The sequence below is a fragment of the Mytilus californianus genome, unplaced genomic scaffold, assembly GCF_021869535.1.
Source record: "Mytilus californianus isolate M0D057914Y unplaced genomic scaffold, xbMytCali1.0.p SCAF_4, whole genome shotgun sequence".
Classification (NCBI taxonomy): Eukaryota; Metazoa; Mollusca; class Bivalvia; order Mytilida; family Mytilidae; genus Mytilus; species Mytilus californianus.
In genome coordinates, this window is record NW_026262690.1 from 72,902,847 (window position 1) to 72,928,011 (window position 25,165).

Here is a 25,165-nt window from a genome sequence, read left to right on the forward strand (position 1 = left end):
TTTTGCGCATTCCTTTTTGAATTTATCTCGTCTACGGCCTTTTCGAGACATCGACTCCGTTTAGAATACTTGAAAAATATCCCCAGCTATCTAACATCAATTGTATTTCAGGAACATTGCAAAATTTGCATAGTACTAGATTGAGGTTATGGCTAACGCAGTAATGATAATCATTTTACAGTCTTAATAAAAAAAAAGGCAAGTAAAGGGGGGCGTACGCCCTCTACGCCCCCCTCTGGATCCGCCACTGCCAAATAAACTGGGTTCACCAGGCTGTGGTCTCAGAATAGATATAACTTTTGAGTTATCTACCTTGGCTACATTTTCCTTCAACATTTTTAAGGCGTTCTTAATCAAACTCATTTCTTTGGTCTTGGCAGCCTTTGGTCTGACATGTTTCCTCCTTATTTCTGTTTTTGTTATCCAACTCAACAACAGGAATTTGTCTCCTTTCACAAACTTAACACTTTTTTACTTACTTTTTTAAGGAGTTTTTGGAACTCTGACGCCTATTTTGAAAATACTACTGAATTCATACTTTTCCAACATCATTAATCAACTTTGTAAAATGTTAAAACATCCTAAGAATGCAATCGACAGCATTCAAATTCCAGTTTTGACAGCCTCTTAGAACCTTATTAATGATAATGACAATTCAATATCACTCCACCACTGGTCAATAAAGACCCAATTCAAATCTAGTTGTAAAGTACCATAAAATCATTAAGAAGTCAAAAGTATTTACACACATTTTGCTACACAGTGACACCTAATCACCAAGAATTAAAACAAAGACTAAGAAAACAATGTAACTTTTATCTAATGAAAGTTCTGATTTTACATAAAAATTATAAAAATTACATAATATCAAAATAGACAGTATTTTCTATAATAATTGACAACCTCATGTATAATGTACAAATATTTTACACAAATATTGCAAAACATCTCTAATTAAAAAATTGTTCACGCTAAAACTTAAGTTTTTGCCAAAATACAAAAAAAAAACTTAATTAAATATTCCAAAAAGGGTACGTGTATAAAAAATATAATTGAAGTCGCCTTTTTACAGATGTTACAGTTAAACAACAATAATTTGGCATACAAGGTAGAATATGGTTCTTCCTTTTAAAATATTTTTCTCGTGATTTTCTTGACAATGTTGAATTGGTTGTAGGTACAAGTCCCGTATTCAACTACAGTGTCTCGTGCATGTCAAACATAAATGAAATAAAATAAAAGTACATGTATTCCAAATTTTACAGAATTTTTTTCCGCACTGCATGTTAACTTTTTTTTTTTTAAATTAATGTTGAAATGAAACTTCTATTTGAATGTAAAATATTGGAGTCATTAAACCAGGAAGGAAGAACGTTATCATGTTTACTAGAAACGTTGCAAAAAGAAATTAGAAATAAATGAAGTTTTGACTTCGAGATTGCATATTTTTATTCTTCGTGGCTTGATACACTCTTTTGCATGAAATCATAGCATGTCATTACTGAATGTATTATATACATAAAAACATTCCTTTGTAGCATTTTTGAGGAAATTATTTTAAAGATTAGCAGTTTTGTATGTAAGTCTACGGAGCTGTCAATAACAAGAATGCAACATGAATCAACACTCGTTCAAATTCCAGCTGCTAATAAGTTTCTAAATTATCAACACAGATAAACTCATCATCCAAAAGTCGTACAGCTATAGGATGGTGACTGCTAACAGAGGCTAATCAACAGTAATGGGGCATTTATATTCGTATTTTATCCTTCGATATCACTCGGAATAAAATAATCGAATATAAATGCCTAACCCATGGTTTAATGAAAATTATTTTCACAAAAAATACAATTGAGAAACAAATGATCGATGATAGACTTATATAACTATGTATATATATATATATACAAAGGAATTTTATTAGAATTTGAATGTAATAACCGACTCATGACAATATATTGTAAAAGATTACTAGGCAAACGGAGATCATTTCAGTCAGTGCCATTAATTATTTGAAAAAAAGTCAATATGAAGTAAAGTCTCTTTATTGAAAATTTGCTCAAGAATCATATTTACCGACTTTTAATAGAGTAAAATGGGGAAAATAATAAATACGGAAACCTGTAACATGACGGTAACCAAATTGCACCTATTTTGACATGTTATCACCTACGTTTGTCATGTTTATTCAAAAAGTTGGCGCAAGTTTCCATTATGTGTTTATTTCATAGATATATCCTAATTAACTATGAAGTTCCACAAATTTAATATTTCAATTCATACTGAATCATAGAAAAAGGCTTTGAACCGACCTCGAAACAATCTAAGATTCTCCAATGAGGAGTACCTAAATCGCATATATTATTTTCGATGGTACTTATTTTCGTAGATTGAAAATTTATTTTCGTTGATATTTGATTTCGTGTTTTAGCCCAAATCTGCATTCACGTCTTTAGATAATTTGTACTTCGTTGAACATGTGAATTCGTGGTGTGCCTAATTACCTGTTTTGTAAGAAATAGTTGCCTGTGAATTTAAAATTTAAATTGCTCATTTTTAAAAGTTGTCTTTTTGTGCGACGGTTCCGTACATTTTACTTTTTCACTGGATACTACATCTGTTGATATATATTGTGACCGTTTTGCATATATTTAAGTATGTTTAGCTATGTAGAAAGACGTTATAAATTATAAAAAGCGAATTGTTTAGAGATCCGATAAGATTTCCGCTACTTTTTTTGCACAAATTGGTGCAATTTGGATACTCGGTGCAATTTGGGTTCCGTCATGTTTTATTTTCTATCCAGTTGAAAAGAGGCAAATAATTCCAAGGTGGCATTCAATCCTCGTAAGTATAAGAGAAACTGACAACGCCATGACACAAACAATACGATAAACAACGAACGGAATCTTTGACACAACATCAAGGGTCGGTTTAAAAATAAAAGATTAAGTAATTTAATTTTAAACTGCACTGTTTTATAACAACAGCAGTGTTAATTTCAATTCAAGTACAAAGTTTCACAATTTGAACATGGCTGTATAACTGGAAGAGGATGTATACGCATTTATTACGTTGGTGCTACAATGGCCATCAAATTGAAATAGCAAAGGAAGCCTATATCAGCCTCCGAAAAAGCACATTTGTCTGATAAAAGATATTATGTTCATGCCATATCACCTATGCAAAAACAAGCCGTTCATAGGAACATGTGTGATTACCATAATTTATGAATAAACCACTTTACAAAAAAGTGAACACATTGTTTTATAACATAAGCGTTCTCTCTCTAAAAAAGAAAAACAAACGAATGTCGTTGATTATTTCTGTAGCATTGGAAGATCAGGACCTTCACGACCAACTGAAAATAAAATCAAATGATTATAAAAGCGAAATTTACCTTAAGTATCAGTATCATGTGTTTAACAATGTTTTTTCTTGCACATACAGTGTTACTCTGTGCAGTTCGTATATTTTACTTGTTGGATTAAAATCTAACTAGAACTGCGAGTTAACTCGCTCAATGATACCTTCACCCCCAAATGTGAGTATCTCCCTTTCAGCATATTTGACCAGGCTTATAGTCCTTCATACACATTCTCATCTAATGTTCATCAGTTTCATCAATATCTAATAAGCCATTTAGGAGGAGTTATGTTTACGAAAGACTACCACCACGTATTGCAATAATATCCCCTCTTTAACATGTATGAACGGGATATTCTAGACCTTTGCCGTGTATCATTATCACAGACAGACAGAAACAAGACAGATACGGTAATTCCTATATACTCCCAAAAATGTTTTTTGCTATGTATAATAAAATGGTAGTTACATTTGCATGCAAAATATTGATATATTTAGCAAACTTAATACCCTTATAACATTAAGCGTTCTATCATATTCTTATGGTATTGCATACAATTGTGGATTTTCTACTACCCCGTTGATATCTTGTATCTTTTAAAACAACATTATAAAGTTAAAAGATTTTTTTTCTGAAAATATTTTACTTCTTTGTACTTTCTGTCATCACGATGATCGATTAAAAGGGGAATGTTTAAAAACTAAAAATGACGAATCTTGTCCGGTTTTTTTTTTTTGCTTGCCTAATTTTTTTTTTTTTTTTATTTTTTTTATCTTTAATGAACTGGATGATGTATGTAGATTTTAGTTTTTTAGGCGCTTTTTATTTTTACTCAAAGTCAAGAATTTCTACTTCCGCATGATTAAGAGTTTTCGACATAAGTCTTTTGTTCAAGAACTAACGAAGTACTAATGTTGAGATCTTCATATCTTCAACTGTTGTACAGAGTTGTTAAACACCTGTCTTGGTAGCGTTTATTCCATATAATATTTCTGTATTTCATAAATATATTGATCAAAGTTGCATGACACAGAAAAGAGTATAGGTTCACGCATGACTTAATTTGGCACACATATTTTAACGTGTTTTTTTCACACATGGCAAATTACTACGATTTCACAAAGAAATCGTTGTAATAATACTATTAATAAATTTTTTTACACATCCCATTATTATTAGCCAGTCCATGCAAAAAGGTACAAAAACGAAAAATTTGCCAATTTCTAGAAAGTGTCCTTAATTATTGGGAGCAGACTTGTGATCTATAAAACACCGTTATTTTTCCTCATACGATTAAGCTGTTAGCTATACAAACCGTTTAGTGCTTTAACCCCCTCCCCATTGTTTTTTAAAAGATTTTGCTCAATAATTTCACATTTTTATTCAGTTTTTCGTGTATAGTTTAAGTGTCTTAACTTGTCACTTGATTATGTTCACTCGGGTAGCAGTGAGAATAAGAATCTCGCTTACGAAGCAGAAATCAGTGCAACGGATCAAATCCGTCCAGGGATAGTTGATTTATATAATATTAATTAACTTAACTTAAATTTCAATTTCCAAAACACAAGATGGTATCATTTTTGTATTTTCCCTTACGTTTAACTGTTTTGTTCCTTTCTTTAGGCATAGGTAGAGATGATGAGAATCGTTGACCTTTGTCTCTATGGTGTCGCAAATGATTTTATTTCAGCTCATTGTAGCATTGTTCCTGGGTAAAAAATGATTTTACACTTGCCTAAGTACAGAAATTCCGATATTTCTACGTCTTTTTCTGTTTTAACTGAAAAATTCGGGACAGAATTTACCATTTTATGAATGATTAAATTAATACCAATCTTTAATTATAAAATCGTTTTTCAAAAATGTTTTAACGAATTTTAACAACGTGTCCTGTAAAGTTTATCAAAAACACTTTTTGTACCTTTTCGCATGGAGTGGCTCATATACATGATACAAATAACGTAGTAATAACCTTTTAATTAAGCATCATTTGTGTTGTAACATCAATTTTAATTCAACTTTTCATAATGATAACAGTTTTTGGCATAATTTACTTTGGCAGCACCCTGATTCAGACAACTTTTGTTTCTATGAATTCAATATAATTATTGGCCCCTTTTGGTTTCAAAATTTGCATTGTAGATTGCAACCAAGGTTTTAATTAAGCTATCAAATCCGAACATCACATGCAACATCATGATATTTTAACAATATATCCAGTTGATAAAGTTGAATACAATATACCGTTTGTATATTCTGAACGTTACATGTATTTTGTCAGCAGTGCTCCAAACCAAATATTCGAAACCTGGTTGATATCAAATACTGAAGATCAATTAACACAACAGAAGACATTACAAACAACTAAGAAACACATGTAAATAAGGAAGATTTAAACAAAATATTCACGTAGTCTGAATAAATATTTTCAACAAACAATACTGAAGGTGGTATAATTGACATGCGGCTACTTGGCTAGACATCGGATTTGCATTCAACCGGTAGTTGCATCGACTGAGTTGTAATTGAACAAATTTTACCAGATGCCAATTTGAAACTATAATAAATTTGATGCATCATATGCATATTTTGAAAAGTTATTACTTGTCAGTGAGGCTTAAAACTAAATATTTGAAATCTGACAGTATTTAAATATGGAGTTTCAAAATAACACAGGAGATGACAACATCTTCAAGGAACACTGCAATGTTCTAATTTTAACTTCAATGTGAATCGTTAGTGCGACACGCCTAAACTATGCATATTCAGACTTACACATCTGTGGCTTTGCTAATCTCTTACAGCGTACAACAAGTATAATACACACTATTATTGCGAATGTTAGCACCGAAGAAACTGATATGACCACTACTGTTACATAATTGACTTCCCTCATTTTTTCTGTTTGTGACACTGAAATAAAGAAAAGCAAATGATATAAATAATAAATAATTATTATTATCCTTGCAAAACCATTTTGTATCTTTCTGTTAAAAATCTGTTTTCAACAAATTCTTCTTTTTAGGACCAACTCGCAGAAAAGATTAAAAATTTTAAGAATTATTAACATCTAAATAAATTAAGGCGATAGTAGTTTACCGATGTTTAAATTTAATAAATCTATTAATAAGATACAATTCAAGGTAACAAACAAAAACTGAAGGAATCGCATGAACTAAAAGAAAAAAAAAGGGAGCGAGACTGGGGCTAGTTAAGTACAAAAATACTTTCGAGTATTATGATCCAGTTCATAAATCAACCAATCAAAATATCGGATTTGGTGTTTCGAGCACACATTTCGTACCCGAGAACGAACTAAAGTTTTATTACTGAAAGAACGGGTGATGCTTAAACAGGGCAAAATAGTATTATTAATAATACAAATACCAAACTCCAAGGTAAACTTCAAAAATAGGAAAGTCCATAAAAATGACAAAATCAAACGCTCGACTAAATCAACCAAAGGAAAGCATAGAAAACACCTGTCATATTCCTGACTTGGTCCAGACATTTTCCAAAAAAATAGAGGCTCTTAAGAGCCTGTGTCGTTCACCTAGATCTAAGTATATTTATAACATGCATTCTTCAGTTTTGAAGCCTTGTTCACCCATAGAAGAAGGAGTACATCTTCAACAATAACCCTGTTTTCCAATTCTAACATAACTGTCATAGTATAATGTTTATGTTAATATTTTTCACAATAAAACATTATTTACACTAACAATGGACCCTCTCCAACATTGTAGACTAGAACAGAATTCATGACAACAATCTCATTCTTGTTGATCTTGTACGTATTGCTTACCATTTTTTTTTCTGTTTACAGTTTCTCCCTATCTTTATCGTCATAATGGACAATCACTCCTACCAACGATTTCCACTAAATTTAGTTTATTACTATTCAAAGTGTCTTTTCTATTTTTTTGTTGTTTTTTTTTGTTTTTTTTTTATAGTTTTTAGGATAACGGGCAAAAACGAAAAAAATAGGAATAGATTATCACTTAAGGATGTATTCTTCTGACGTTTCAGTCTCGTTAAAATCTCGTTCTGGAATTATTTCCAAAACATGTGATACAAGTGGAAAATATCAATGAATTTAAAAAATATTATAATCAAACTTAACTCTGTGAAAAAATTGTGTATTTACAATAAGTAGTTTTTGAGTAATAAAATTTTCAAATTTTATAATCAATCAAGTCAGTCTTATTAGCTAAAAAGTTGAGAAAATGGGTGAGGGGTACAAGAAATGATTTTACCAGATACATGTACATCCCATATCATTTTTTTCTTTTCAAATTTCTTAGATATGTATTTTTTCAATCATTTATAACAAAGAAGTTGAAATAATATGCAATTTGTTCTAAAAAAGAGAAAAATCCCAAATTTACAAAATTGACAACATGGTAAATTTGACACGAAAAAGCAACAAAATTTTATAAAACTTTCTTATATTAACACCTACCCATAGTTTTTTTAAGTTAAATTTATTCAAATTGGTCCACTTCATCTTTAGGGAAAGTATGAAAAAAAGTTTAATTGTGAAACTGTCATTTTTTTCATGATAATAGCTCAAAAATGGGTAAATATTGATGAAAAATGGGAAAATCATCAAAATTGGGTACTTTCAAATGACTGTAGCAAAAAAAGAAGTGCACCACCATATGATTTTTTCTTCACCAATTATTTTTTTACAGTCATATAAACCCAAAAATCAGGTTAAGAAAAATAGTTTAATTCTAGAAATTTTTGGCTCCTCAGAGGTGTACATCCTTAAGAGCAAGAACTCCAATTAGGTTTCAACTGACGATTTCGGCTATGTTATTTTATTTGAAGGTCTTATTTATCTGATTAATTTTGCTATTTAAAGTGCCTACCTATCTATAACAGTTTTCAAGATAAAAGGCAAAAACACAAAAAATGAAAAAAAAAAACATTATTAAAGAGAAACTCCAATAAAAAGTCGTATATTGATTTTGACCATGTGGACTTATTTGTAGATCTTGTCTTGCTAATCAGTTTTGCTTATTTGAGTTTTGATCTATCTTCCCAGCAAACACCATGAACACATAACATTTTAAAAACATTTTTTAAATGTCATATGGACGTCTTTCAGAAAACATTGCAATAAAATACCATTTGAATATCACAAAAATGTTGATTTTGTTGTTATTGAAATGTTTCAATTCTAAGATTTAAGTAAAATGTTTTTACAACATCCAAGTTATATTGTTTATTAATATCTGTATTAGTTTTTTTTGACAAAATTATTTTATATCTACCTGTGTGACGTCAAACGCGCGATTCTACGCCAGTACTTAAAACCTTCCATCCTTTATGGCCGGATTTTACATAGATAAATAAAATCGTATAATAAAAAAGCAAAATGAGGATGTTAAATTTGATGTATGCCTTTTTGTGCTTCTTTGTTACATTTGTTTGTTTTTATAGTGATTAAGATGATAACACAATGTTGACTGCTGTACCCCTATATTTGACATTTTTACCTATTGTGTCTGTATGTTTTGTTCACGCATCGTTGTCAATATAATGGAATTTGATGCGACTGTCATACAAGTGAGAGGTTTAGCTAGCTATAAAACCAGGTTCAATCCACCATTTTCTACATAAGAAAATGCCTGTACCAAGTCAGGAATATGACAGTTGTTATCCATTCGTTTGATGTGTTTGACATGTTTGAGTTTTTGATTTTGCCATTTGATTAGGGACTTTCCTTTTTGAATTTTGCTCGGAGTTCAGTATTTTTGTGATTTTACTTTTTATTCATGTTCTCAAATATTGTTTTAAAATATACCACAAATATTTCTATGATATCAAAAAAAATAATATTTTCTTCATCACGTATTTTATATTGTTGAAACATATAAAGTAAACAATTTCCAGATATTCCAAAAACATTCTGCTAAAACTATTTTGCTGAAAACATAGTTTTGATATTTGCATAAAATGTTTTATAAAGTAAATTTAAAACGTTTTACATTTAACATAAAAATATGGGCTAAATGTTTCCTATAAAATATTTTTACATACACTTAAATAAATATTCTTACTGATATTTAATTTTAACATTTTTCAGATATAAAAATAACATTTTGATTAAACTTTGTTCAAAATCCCACAGACAATGTTTTAAGGGATTAGCTTGTTGCTGTTTTCGTTTATATATTAAAACATTGTAAATGTTATCAATATTTAAGTTTATTCATTCAGTCAGATTTCATTTTATCAAATATTAAAATCAAAAAGAGTCAACTTTCATTTAAGCGAGAATGTTTTAATAAACAATTGTTCGTGTGTATTCTAGAAAATTAGAATTGAAAACTGTCAATGAAATATAAGAAACTGTCCTCTTTCTTTCCATTTGTATCGTTATGCATTCGGAAAAGTTACCTTTTCCTTTCCGGAATTAGTGCGGAATTCGAAGTCGACTGTTTTTGGTTTTGACCAAAAGATGTAATGTGGATATCGGGAACCAGTTTGCGGAATACAACTTGATCGCTCACCTGAAGAAGGTGGTGGTTCCGATTTTGATTGAAAAACCAAAAAAAAAATATACAAGTCTCATCTAAGGAGTTTATTCATTCTTACCATGTAAGCAACAAACAAATTTTTTCGTACTCTTTGTTGATTTTCTTTGTCTTTTGTTTCAAATTTTAAATTTCAAGTTGTATTTCCGCAAACTGGTTCCCGATATCGACATTACATCTTTTGGGTACACTAAATCTGCCTCTGTTCTAATATCTACATACATCAATGTGTCGAGACGATTCGGATTGTTGTAAAAATAAGGAGATGTGGATTGTGCACAGGCACTTGTTTCTATCCATGTGAAGATTCACTATCAACGTATTTTTAGGAGCTCCAAATATACGTTGAAAGTGGATCTTCACATGGATAGAAACAAGTGCCTGTGGATTGTGTATGATTGCGAATGAGACAGCTATCCACCAGATAACTCGAATAATTACAGCGCCCCCTTACGGTCATTGTAGTGATCGAAGTGAGTGAAATATAACGACTGGATTATTCGGGTTATCCACCAAAGTTCAAATGAAGTGGATATAAGCAATTATATGTCACTGTACGGCCTTCAACAATGAGAAAACCCATACCAAATAGTCCGCTATACAGGCCTCAACATACAAATTGTGAAACAAGAAAGCTAACGGCCTAAATTTTTTATAACAATTCACATTTATTATGAAAAAACATATATGACAGACATGAACCAACGACAACCACTTAACTACTGGCTCCTGGCTTTGGACAGGCACATAAAGAATGTGGCAGTTTTAAACATTTTTTTGAGTTCTTTACCCTCTCCAGGACAGTGGTTGAACACTAACAGCACAACATAAGAAACGGTAAAAATAAGTTGAAAAAGGCCTGACTCAATAGATCGGTCTATGGCACAAAAACAAGTAACATTAACACAAAGCATCAGATGAATTTAACTGTTTTGTGTTTTCTTTACACAACAAAATCATCAGAAAACAGTTATTTTTCCCCATATTGTACGGATTGTAACCTTGATTTTGCTTTTTTTAGTTGCTCTTACATTTACAGTAACAGAATGTCCTACCACATAGTGGGTAATCTGTCGAAAAATTACAAACTCTCGAGTCAAAAGTCAATTATAAGAAAAAGTCTATTACAAGTATGAGAGGATCCAACGTGTCCATACTACATTTTAATTTGTTGATAGCATAAAATTCAGTGTGAAGTTGTTTTCGAGATGCTTTGGCCTTATACAAATTGAGCCATTCCGTTTGAGCAATATTCTGTTAAGTGTGAGTTATTTCAGTCCAATTTCATATTGTAGTTTTCCTATAGACATAAAACAGCCTTTTGGTTAAGTTGGAAATTAAAGCTATTTTTTATCATCATGATCATGGCACCACCCATTTTTTGTTGCTGCCCAGGCAGAAATTAAAAAAAATAATTGTAGAGTAACTAATCAAAGAATGAAAATATAGAAAAATAGTCAACAAGCTAAGTGACCGTACAACACATCAATTCACGAATTCAGGTAACGCATGAGTTAATTTAATATGAGTGTTATTTGGATACGAGTTGAATATGTTTTGATATTTTAATTCTTGGACTATTTATTCTTTTCATTGCATTGACCATGGACCTTTTATTGGAATAAAGTAGAAAATAAATTCTCAATTGTCTTGGATGACAACACCCATAGTTGTATGAGGTCAGAGGTGTGAAATAATCAGATTTATTTCACATGTGAAATAATCGGTTTTCATTTCACTGAGAAATCATGGTAATTCATTGCAACTAATGTAATATTTAAATTTAAAAAAATAAGAACAAAATAGATTAAACGAAAATTGTTTTACTGTAAAATTGAGAATGGAAATGGGGAATGTGTCAAAGAGACAACAACCCGACCAAAGAGCAGAAAACAGCACAAGGCCACCAATGGGTCTTCAACACAGCGAGAAAAAAATAGCACCCGGAGGCGGGCTTCAGGTGGCACCTAAATAAAAATGTGTACTAGTTCAGTGAAAATGGACGTCACACTAAACTCCGAAACATATGAATGAACTAAAATTAAAAAAACATACAAGACTAACAAAGGCCAGACAGAGGCTCCTGACTTGGGACAGGCGCAAAAATGTGGCGGGGTTAAACATGTTTTGTGAAGTCTCAACCCTCCCCCTATACCTCTAACCAATGAAGAATAAACAAACACACAGCAATACGCACAGTAAAACTCAGTTTAAAAGAAGTCGAAGTCAGAATAGGTATCAGAAGAAACTAAGAAAAATGACAATGACACATAAATTAACAAAGGACTGCTAGCAGTTACTGACATGCCAGCTCCATGTGCATTATTTGAAAAAAATAATTTAGTAAAATCGATCTACATATTTAAGGATTTATTAGCAATGCAGTAAATTTAGATTAAATTGTTCTCAATGTTTGACACAAAAAGATTTGTTTTCAATAATAAAAAAAAAAAAATTTTTGATGACAAAATAACTTGAGGTTCAAGAAAGTTAATATAAACTGTTTGCTTAAAATTATATCCATACAAAAAATGTAATTATCTTTTTATTTTTAACAGGAGCTATTAGTAAAGACACAAAAGACTAGTTCAGTATGCAGGTTTACAATTTGGAAGTGGCACAGGTACATTTGTACTTAGGAATGCCCCAAACCAACCAGGAGGGAAAATTTTAATTGAAGTAAGATTTTCATTCAGTATTACTGACATTTTATATTTAATTCAAATTTTAGCATAAACAATACATTAACTTAATGATTAAGGGCATACGATACAGAAAAGATCTCTGGATTTTTAAATAAATTATTTTTGGTGACAAAATAGAAACAAGTTGTTTATTTAAATTGAGCTTTTAGTCCTACAGTAGATTGTATGTGCTTTCATAAACAACATCTTTGTTTTCCTTTGAGAATACAAATACAACTGATTTGATGATGTCTGTCTGTTTTTCTGGAAATTTTAATTATATTATTAGCAACATCACAAAAACAATGCGTAAAACTTGGATAAGTTATTATTTGCCCCTCTTACTGTATCTTATGTCCTATGTTACAAATAACAAGTTAAATATGTCACCCTACGGCATTTAACGATAAGAAAAGACAATAACATGTATATATGTAGCAGGCTTTAAAAAATCCCTACATGATAAAATGAAAAACAAGGAAACCAACAGCCTGATTTATATAAAAGAATAAACGAAAAAATATTACAGAAACAAACAGCAACAATAAATGAATATATAACAGGCTCATGACCGTAGACGTCTGTAGTACTAATTTTTTTAAATGTATTTTTCCTTATACAATGTAACAAGACACAGTTCAGCTTTTATGTAAGGCAATTAAGCCCATTAATATTGATTGAATGAAAAAGGTTCTTTTCCTCTATTTTATATTTGATCCTGTTAAATGCTTCATATATTGTTTAAATGATAAAATTGATATCTAATTAGAATTTGTCAATATCCTCATTTTGAGACTACTGGTTTATTGTTTAAAAACTTTTAAGGAGGGGGGTGTCTATGTCCGTCACACGTCTTGATTCGTTCCCTAAAAAAGGAATGTTCAAGAAGTTTATATACATGTAAAATTAATATATTGTATTAATTTTTTTTTTTGGCAGAAGCATGGCACAAAAAGAAAAAGATCTAATACACTACCAGACATTCCAAGTGATTCTGAATAAGACAACTGATTGACTTTCAACTGTATTCTTAAATAAATCAAATAATGAATGAAAAACATTCTTTTGCTCTTTATCTCTTGAGCCAATTATTGACTTCTGATGTAATCGGATAAGAAAGTGTGATATTTTTTGTTTAGATAGAGGAGTTATTTTGAAAAATCTCAATTTGAGACACAAGCTTTAGTCAATGTAACCTCAACTATGAAATGTTTATTGTTGATTGATTGATGATTGCCTAACGTCCAGTGGCAAATATTCCATGCATGTTTAGGACGAATGACGACAAGTGTATTGGATAAGTGATAAAGGTTGAGTGAAAACTAACCTTTATACCCTCCCTGTAGGAATGTAGGTTTTATTGCAATGTCTGTCTGTCTATCTGTCTTTGTCAAACAAATATTTTCATTACCCTGTTCCAAATCAAAGCACTGTAAGCGCTGCAGGCAGTTAACCAAAAACCAAGGCAAACGTAATTATGAAAACTGTGGCAGTGTTGCTTCAAATTTTTTTTCAGATTTGAAAGAACAAACATTAAATATTCGTATATTGTACATTTATGTTTATTTAATGAATTGATTATTAAGGCAAATTAATTAATATTTTATCAAGGTTTTCTAAAGCAACGCATATATCAATGTATATTTTTAATGGTGAGTCTGCAGTGGTACAAGATCGCAATGATTGCAGGTGTTCTAGTTGGTAGTCAACGTTGGTACCAGTTGACTTTTAGTGGTACAAGTTGACGTAATTGTATGAATGGACTTGCTTCCCTGGAAGGAACACTGAGTTTGGGTTCTACAGTACAAAAGTTATGAGACACAAATCAGACAAATGTTTACTACTACAGGGATCAAAGGTGAGGTCTGACTGCCCTGACCATAGTAAATGTAAATGACCCCCACCTTCACCCCAAGTCCGTGATATCACTCCATACCAAGTTTGGAATAAAATGACAGGTGATTACAAAAGAGGGACGAAAGATACCAGAGGGACAGTCAAACTCATAGATCGAAAACAAACTGACAACGCCATGACCAAAAATAAAAAGACAAACAGACAAATAATAGTACAGATGACACAACATAGAAAACTGAAGACTAAGCAACACGAACCCCACCAAAAACTGGGGGTGATCTCAGGTTCTCCGGTCAAATAAAACAATTGGTCAAACATTCTTGGGCTTTACACTGCTTGAAAGATTTATATGTTTTCTTTAAAATGAGCCATAAATGAAAATTTTTATAGGCCCAGAAATAATGCAAAAAATAATTAAAGTAAATTCAATTTACCTAGACTCATTTTTTTGCATCAATAAAATTTTATAATAAACAAGAAATAATTGTAACAGGATGCTGTTACGAAGTCTCCCCAACAAAGCTCCCATAATTCGTCATTCCCATGGTCGCCTGACATTGGGCAAAGTCCAGTACACATTGGTTTGGTCTAGTAAAGTGATATGCATATGTCACATAATGTGACGCCTAGGAGATTGACCCTGTATATCATTCAAATTATTTTGAAATGACAAACAGGAATAAATATGGTTTAGGAGTGGGGACCGTTTACAAGTTCTCAAACAGGAGGGGGTTGGTTGACCCCAGGGACTCCCCCTATATTTCATTTGATTTGTTATATTGTCCCATACATTAATATATATGGTTTAGGGGTGGGGATCTCGACCGTTTCCAAGTTCTCAAACAATAGGGGGTGGGGTGACCCCAAGGACTCCCCCTATATTTCATTTGATTTGTTATATTGTCCCATACATTAATATATATGGTTTAGGGGTGGGGATCTCGACCGTTTCCAAGTTCTCAAACAAGAGGGGTGGGGTGACCCCAGGGACTCCCCCTTTATTTCATTTGATTTGTTATATTGTCCCATATATTAATATATATGGTTTAGGGGTGGGGATCTCGACCGTTTCCAAGTTCTCAAACAGGAGGGGGTGGGGTGACCCCAGGGACTCCCCCAATATTTCATTTGATTTGTTATATTGTCCCATACATGAATATATATGGTTTAGGAGTGGGGATTTCAACCGTTTACAAGTTCTCAAACAATAGGGGATGGGGTGACCCCAGGGACTCCCCTGTATTTCATTTGATTTGTTATATTGTCCCATACATTAATATATATGGTTTAGGGGTGGGGATCGCGACCGTTTACAAGATAAAAGAACATTTTCAAATTGAAGGGGGGTGGGATGACCCCCAGGGACTTACCCTATATTTTATTTGATTTGTTTCATTGTCCTGTTCTCATTACTGAAGACCACGCGTGTCTATCACTTACTGTTTTCGAGTATAAATAGTCATTTGAAAATAAAATCCCATAGGGTTCTACAGTAAACCCCTCCCTTCTTTAGGCCCCTCAAAATACCCCTAAATAGTTCCCAATGCACAAACGAAAGATTGATGGCTCCGCTAGACATGTTAGTCTTACATTTTATGAAACCCTTAGTTAATCTGACAAGGGGTCCGAGTTGTTTTCTTAGACGGTCCGAGTGGACTCGGTCCGACTTGTCTCTGGGACGAGTTATTCCGCATTTCTTAAAACATCGACCTGATTGGTCGACATTGATTACGTCGATTTCCGGTTTTTCATTCATACAATAACGACAAGTTTAGTGATAAACGGAATAATTTAATAAAAGAAAGGAATTTAAATGTGCATACATTTAATTGAAATCAATTAAATAATCACAATCTTCTTAAACTAAAAGAATATCATGATTAAGAGTACTTTCGTTTAATCGGACTTTATATCATCAGAATCAAACGAACTTACGTTTCGTGTAAGTTAAAATTACCGCCAACTTAGACTACATGTGTACTATATATAACTTTATTCCCTCTATCATAGAGATTTGGTGTACATGAACAATATTCCTGCGCATTTTGCCATTTGGGAAATATAAACGACTTGTAATTACAGATTTTCGGCGATGAAATATTTCATACAATTGTTCTTTGCCATCTTAGCCAAAAGCACAGGGGATAATAAACTACGTACGGATTTCTATTGAGCACTATTTCCTATGTGCAACTTCAAATATTATGCGTCGTTCGACGATCATTTTAGGTTATTCTGGTCATATTTTTTGTATTCCAGAATTAAAAGAATGAAAAAAATGTCCAATTAGTTATAAATAACATATTAGCCTGCTAGATTACAACAATGGCACTTTTTTCAGCATTCGTTAGGAAGAACACAAATCTAGGGTGCTAGCATAAGGCAGCTTAACTGCCTAAAAACTACTCAACAGGATGAGTTCATATTTGGAGAGCTGCTTGATAGTGATGAACTTTAATGTGTGAGCACTTCATGTCATATACCTGTTTCCTGTTTGCTGATATTTCAATATGTGAAAGAACACAAATTTTTCATGACTTCTATTGGTAATGCTGCTGAACAGAATGACTTCATATTTGGTTAGCGGCTAAACCATGATGAGTTGTGTGCAATTTTGGGTGTGTCAACATCTGTATATATTTCCTGTTTTCCGATACTTTAAATTGTGAATTGTCACATGCTTGGCAAAACAACTGACTTATTCTTGTTTGTATACAGAATGAATCACTTATTTGTAATATTAAAAATCTGGAATCTCAATTTAAAGTACAGAAACCTTTTTTTTTAATATGTAATAGATATCCATCAAAAACATCTTCTAAAAACATTTTGAAGACATTTTGCAGGCACTTGAAAGAAAATATCCCGAAAACATTTTTATGACATTATTTGATGTTCATAATGTTTTTCAAATGTTTTGAAATTATTTTGAAAAAAAATATTTGTGAAAAGATTATCAAAATGTTTTATACACCATTGATTTTCACTTTATCATGATATTTCTTGACAATATTTTAATGATATCATGCCAATATTTTAGGAAATATATTTGAAAATATTTTGCGAGTGATATTTTCATGACATTTGAAATAACATTTTATTTTAAAAACATTTTTGTGTTTGCTGGGTTTTATATATAGTGTTTAAGATATTCGGCTAAATAGCAAACAATTGTGTAAAAATCGTCATTAAAGGTCCATTGTTGCAATAAGTAGTCGACTGACGATTGCTGCCATAAGGCTTCTTTGTAGATCTTGTCTTGCTGATCGTGTTTGCTTATTATAGTTTATATCTATCTATGTTATTACATTTTTTAAGATATTCAGCAAAAACGAAAACAAAACGGTAAAAATTAAAGGACTATAACTCCAATAAGGAGTCGTCGAACAATTTCGACCATTATACTTACTTGTAGATCTTGTCTTGCTGATAATTTTTGCTTGATAAGTTTCCATCTATCTATTATTGTTTTTAAAAAATTAGATACAAAAGCAAAACAATGGTAAAAATCGTCATTAAAGGGCAATAACTCCAACAAAGACATTTCATCCACACAAACTATTTGTAGATCTTGAATTGTGATCAATTTTACTTATTTAAGTTTCCATCCTTCTCTATAATGGTTTTTAAGTTATGAGACAAACACGCCAAAAATTAGTAAAATTTGTCATTTAAGGTCAAGTTACAGTAAATGGCTATGTTACAGATTTTTCATAAACTTTGAAACGTTAAACTAAATCTGAAAATCGAAAAAAATAATGCATTTATCTCTTTTATTATCTGAAATTTTACTGATTAAACTCTTTCAATATGGGTGAATACATCATTAAAACGGAAATTTCTGTATCACCAACATATAGTTTTTTAAGAAAAATCCATGTATTAGAAATTAGAGATTTGATGATTTTAAGAAAAATTTAAGAAAAATTTTCGCCGGTTTTATGTTCTTTCTATACAAATGTTCACCTTTTTTTAAGTAATTAAATCAATAATATTTCATATAATAAAAGAGATAAATGTATTATTTTTCGATTTATTGACTCCTTTAAGAAGTCGTCTGACAGTTTTGATGTAAACAGACAATATATAGATCTCATCATTCCTAACATATTTGCCCCGTCAAATTTTCTCCCTTCTTAGCGATTTTCAAGATAATAGACAAAACTTGCATTTTACCCCTATGTTCTATTTTTAGCAATGTCGGCCATGTTGGTTGACAGGCGGGGTCATCGGACACATTTTTAAAACTATATACCTTTATGACACTTGTGTTCAAGTTTGGTTAGATTTGGTCCAGTAGTTTTAGAGGAGAAGATTTTTTGTAAAAATGAACAGACAACGACGGACGACGGACGCTAAGTGATGAGAAAAGATCACTTGGTCCTATGGGCCAGGTGAGCTAAAAATCTGGGTTTATTGCTAGCTAAACCTCCCACTTGTATGACAGTTGTTAATAGTTCCGTTATATTGACAAAATTGGATAAGCATAAAAAAACACATTTAAACCTCTGAAATTGATGAATTTAGTTTCTGTTTGGTGAGGAATGTCTGTTATCAGTTTTATTTCAATAAAGTATTCGGATGTTTTTAACAATCAATTTGGAAACTTCTTCAGTAGTTGAAATGTGATGAGCAATGTTGTTAATAAAAGAATATGTGTTGCAAATATGTTCAAATGAGACTGATAACCAACGACATTATAAACGAAAATAAAATGTCTCGCCAGCATATAATTTTGATAGTAAAATGCAAATTTTGAAATTAAATCAGCAAAACTTTAACGTGTAAATTATGCAAATGATCAAATTCAATGAAACATGACTGAAGGAACACAACCAAATAATTTCTGAGATAGGTATATTTATAAATATCAACATTTTATACAGTTTTATCTATTGGTTAACCCTGTAAACACGACAGAACAGTATAATTTTCTTCCATTTTTAATAAGGAATATTGATCCATGTCACATGTATATCCATGTACATGTATATCAATATAAATATAGAATAACCATATATTGTCTCAAAGTATAAAATGTATTTGTACAAGACAAAAAAACATGTCAATGCGATGCTTTGTCGAGTTTCGATCGGATTTATATAACTGAGCGGAAATAACTGTATTATATTTTAAACTTAGCTTACGCAATGTGAGTTTAGCTAACGTTGTCAGTTTATATTCTTTGGTCTTTTTTTACACTTTTTGTAAAACATGTAGTAAACGACAACTATTTAAATAATTTCGGCTTAGGATGGTGTATTATCTGAGTCACTTTAGCAAGTTTTCCATAAATATACCATGTCAACCACTGAGATTGATGAATTAAGTTGCAATTGGTGAGGAATATCTTGAATCGGTTTTATTTCAATATCAGGATGTTTATATAGCAATAAATTAGGCGAACATCTTCAGCAATTGCAATGTGATGATCAATGTTGTCAATAATAGAATATGTGTTGCTAATAATATATTCAAATGAGACTGATTACCAACGACATTACAAACCAAAATAAAATTTTGACACAGAGATATGTTCTCGCTTTTATTTTATTGTGATAGTAAAATGCAAACGTTAGAATTAAAATAGCAAAATACATTTCACTTACGCCAATAATACAGGTAAATAGATAAATAATAGATCTATATCGAAAAGAGACTTTTAATAATAATTACATTACAGTTTTGATATCATATTAATATAACATATTCATCATATATCATATTTATTAAGAAACCAAAATGAAAACTTTAAACAATGATTAGTTTTTTTCAAATGCTGAGATTGTACTTTTGCAGATCTAAACTAGGGTTTGCAGTATCATTCAATGTTTTATAATGATTTTGCTGTCCACATCTGTTGTGATTCTGGCTTTGCTAATTTTTGGGTACATCTATACGTTTTTCTATACATTAGATATCCTACAGATGAGTTCTTAAAAAAACACAGACGTATTTCCTCCTATATTTGTCTCCTCGTGATTTACGTCCATTTTATCACCCCGAACATGTGAACTCTCAAGTTTGTATAAGAAATCAGTATGAACTCACTTACTTACACAATTGGGGGAGACTGTACAACATTTCTCGTATTCAGGATACAACTTATACTAACACGTTTCCGTTATATTGTAATCGTAAATTAGCACAGAAGCAGTATTCATTTTAATCGCGATTGAAATACATCCCTGTTACCCAAATGAAATACTGCATTTTTTCTATAATTGGCACAAATGCAATGCGCGCAATACTTTAATGTCAATTATGCAAAACACTCAAAGTCAATGAACTACGACTGAAGAAACAGGACCGAACAGTTTCTGAGATATAAGATATGCCAATGCTAATACAACTGCATACTGTAACGGAAATCAGTCTTAGTTCAAATATCATGCTGAGAAATACCAGTTGTCATTTACATTGTTTGTGTAGCTATATGTATATAAGTTTTTCCATGGTTACCATCGGTTACATGAAAACATCCCTAAAGTTGGTATTTGCTCGATTTTACTTTACCACGGTGACCCCATTTAAGTATAATGGACTGATCCAGTCTGTAGTATATAAACCAGCTTAAGACAGTCAAACTTATTATCCCTCATGGGTATTCAAGGTCGTTAAAAACCACCCTCATCAAACTCTGTCAATTTTGTGTTACCTGTTGATGAGAGATGAGTGAAAAAATATTCGGCTTTAAGCGTTCCTAATGAAGGTAAATCCAGAAAAGCGCTTCAGACGCATGAAATTTATAACGTGTGGTTTTCATTTTTCACGGATAATATTCCAACTGGTAGGTAGAGTGACTTCAGTAATTCCAAAGGATAAAAATAGTGTTCGGATTTATAAGTATATATCTAAAATAGTGATTGTGATACATAGTGAAACTTATATAATAAGTTATTTTACAGTGAAAGTACCAGGTGTATACTTGCTAGTGTTGTAAGTTGTCATATTATGGAAAGGTGAATTCTTCCTAGGAGTGTATTAGTGAAAGTGCACTGTGTTTAACCTTACCAGTTTGGAAAATATTCATTTCGTTCGAACTCACTGTGATAATTAGTGCGTGAGTTGAGCTGTCTTTTTATATATATATATCGGATTTCGACAATTAATGTCTCTTCAGTGATATTAGGGATTGAAACGGTATTTGGAAGGCCATATAATTTACCTCAATTTAGGATAGACTCTTGAATTTTGAAGAGTCGAAATATTAGAAATAGGGTGAACGGATCATATAAACCCGAAGAAAAATATAATACAAACCCAAACGAAAAAAAATAAACAAGCCTAAATTGAAAACAACGTTCAAACCTATGATTGCGTTGGATAAAAACCGCAAATTTTATACATGTGCATGCAAAACAAATTTCTTGTTAGAGGGGTCTAAATACAGCACAAACAACATTTTCCAAAAGACCAAAAAAGTGAAGAAAAAGTATATTATATATATATATATATATATATATATATATATATATATATATATATATATGTAAGCTTTTGTATATATATATATATGTAAGACTCAGATCGACGTCCGGTCTCTAATCGACGTCCGTTCCTCAAATAGACGTCCAAATCTGACGTCACAATAAAATAAGATTACAAATCGATGGCCAATTTTATGCCCCTCTAGGCTCTAATCGACGTCCAATTTTTTGGCTTCTCTAATCGACGTCTGAATTCTAATACTCTCAAAACCGTTGGCTGTTCTTCTTTATTTTGTCCATTGTTGAAAACTGAATGTTGCCCTCTATATGTCGTTTGGTTTTCTTTGTCGTTGGGTTGTTTTCTTATTGACGTATACTCACATGTCATTTATCAATATGGATATGAATGACATTCGACAACGTAGATCGATTGGATTAGTTTCTATCAATATAAATATTAATATACATGTATATGTTATAAGATGTTGGTGTTTGTCGTGTTGTCATTTATCGATGTTAGTCCTTTTATTTTTATTTATATTTTAATATGAATATTAATGACATACGGCAACGTAGATCGATTAGATTAACTTCTATCAGGGTTGAAAATTCTCTATGGTAAATATCTATAACTGTTTGAAAATTGAGTTGTTATAAGAACCCTACAAATCGTACCCAAATTCATCTTTTATTTCGTATTTGAATGTTTCAAAATCAATCAACGTCTTATACATGTACATGTATACGTGCAGTAATTTATTATTTATTGATATTGGACATCGATTAGAGAAGACTACAATCAATCGGACGTCGTTTTGAAAATACATGACTTCACATTGGAAGTCGATTAGAGGATCAAAATATTGGACGTCGATTTGAGAATTTGACGTCAGATTTGGACGTCGATTAGAGACTGCACGTCGATCTGAGTCTAACATATATATATAAAATGTCTAAATAATAGCCAACGATAAATCTTACGAGGCGATGGATCATATAAATATGATATATATATATATATACATCGAAGGATTTGTGCAAGTCTTCAATATTGTGTCGTTGTGTTATTGTGGTTATAAATTGGTGAACTTGTAAATAGATATTGTATATATGTGTAATTGTGTTCATACGTTTTGTGTGATACTTACCAGATGCATGTTGCATAGGTATCTGCTCATGACAATTTGAATAATTAGGCCTGATACATGTTGCATAGTGATTGCATTGTGACATTGTGTATATATATTCTGTTAGGATACATTGTGTTTATGCATTGTGAATCAGGTACTTCACCTTGCTCTTTGATATATTTGCATTGTGTGTTCATTTTAGGATACGTTAATAGATTTACATAAGACAACTGGTTGTGGTATTATTTTGGGTTTAGCACTTGAAATCTCGATTTATTCGGATACGGACCAAATGATCGCCCGTTACACGTTACAATACTAAATATCATTGATCTATCATAAGTGGTTCCCCTTTGGCCTAATCGCATACTTTAACATGTAAACTATGCAAAAGTTTCAAAGTCAATGGACAATGACTGAAGGGGCAATAAATAATCTCCATAACAATGAGATGTGCTAAAGCTTATCCCAACTCTATACCAAACATCAAACTTACCATTGCTGGTTTCCCTCAAACTTACTAAATCACAACTTTAACATTTGAGCTATGAAATTGTCATTTAGTCAATAGACCATGACTGAGGCAACACAAACAAAAAGTGATCACAGAAATGAGATGTTCCAATGTATATACAACTGCATACCAATATCATTTACATATCATTAGTGGTTCCTCTCAAATTTATCAAATCAAAACCATTAACATGTAAACTATGCAAAAGTTTCAAAATCTATAGACCATGACTGAGGGGCAGTGCCTAATAATCTCAATGGAAATGAGATGTGTCAATGCTAATACATCTGTATACTAACTTGAAATATCATTGATTCGTCATAAGTGGTTCCCCTTAAACTAACCTAATCACAAACGTTAATATGTAATCTATTCAAAAGTTTAAAAGTCAATAGACAATGACTAAAGAACCGGGGCAAAATCATCTTCATTCATTGAAATGAGATGTGCCAATGCTTACACAGCTGCATTCCAAATATCATTGATCTACCACATGTGGTTCCCCTTAAAATGACCTTACCACAACATACGGTGTTAAATAAGAAAGATATCTATATAGTACTACATTTATGTTATTTTGTATGCTTAGCTCTTAATCGCCCAAGACGATAAGAAACAGTGAATAAATACAGAGAATATCAAAGATCTGCCATAAAAAAAAAAAGATTTCTCAAAAGAAAGAAATCATTATGATATATGAAAGAAAACAACTGAATAGTTGCCCGCCTTTGATCAAGCACATGCACATATGATAGTGTTATGATAGTTTTTGAGATCTTGACTCTATACCTCAGGTAGGCAGGACTTGTCACAGTCTTACTCGACCCAAGTGTATGAAAAAGATGCTAGTAAATTTAATGCCTCAACCGACAAAACATAGTTATATAACATTGATTAGTAAATATTGCATAGATATAAATTAAGCTTATCAAAAAGGTATACATACAGTAAAAAAAATGTATAATACAAACCTAAACACTGTTTTATCGGGGTAATGTTTGGCAGATTTATGCTATTGTTGGACGCATCTTGACACACGATGGTTATGTTCTCTCTACAACCTTCTACTTCAAATGACAACTTTACTCGAAAGAAGTAACTTGTAAAATTCTGATCTACTTTTTGTGGTTTCCTTAAAATATTTTCCTGCAAAAGAAAGGAGATAAGGCGAATATTACTTATTGGTAAATTTCTGTTGGTTGACTAAGGTGATCGGTATTTATTATTTTCATGTTTCTTTTTGTCCATTTGGTCCAAACAGTGTGAGCTGTTGACTTCCTATGTCCGTTAACTTCTACATGACACTACAAATCATATTTGAAAACATTGAGAAATAATTTGTCTTCTGGAAACGCTTATTAAAAGTAAAAAAAAAACCCACTCTCATCACTATGTACTAATAAACAAAAGGATGCAAGCGCTTACCAGGCATTATTATGAAATCTTGATTAAGCCTTTTTCCAACACATTTTTCATTTTAAAATATTCAGCTTTTTACCGTCTCCTCGGAGACGGTCTTATAAGTTGAACGATGGACAGTCTTCGGACTGAATGCTTTCTTACTACCTGATTGCAAAATATTACAGACTCTTGCATTATGGAACGCCATAGCTGTCTTATGTGGTACTCTGATATTAC

The 25,165-nt window shown here is 31.6% G+C and overlaps 1 long non-coding RNA gene across 1 annotated transcript; it reads right to left on the reverse strand.

Annotated features, from left to right (window-relative positions):
- Positions 1-1,895: 1,895 nt before the first annotated feature.
- On the reverse strand, positions 1,896-24,646 carry LOC127738520 (uncharacterized). The gene is made up of 3 exons (XR_008000098.1): positions 24,499-24,646; positions 6,143-6,280; positions 1,896-3,361 (listed from the first exon to the last, which is right to left on the reverse strand). It is a non-coding gene; the product is annotated as an uncharacterized LOC127738520 (long non-coding RNA).
- Between the last annotated feature and the right edge of the window lie 519 nt (positions 24,647-25,165).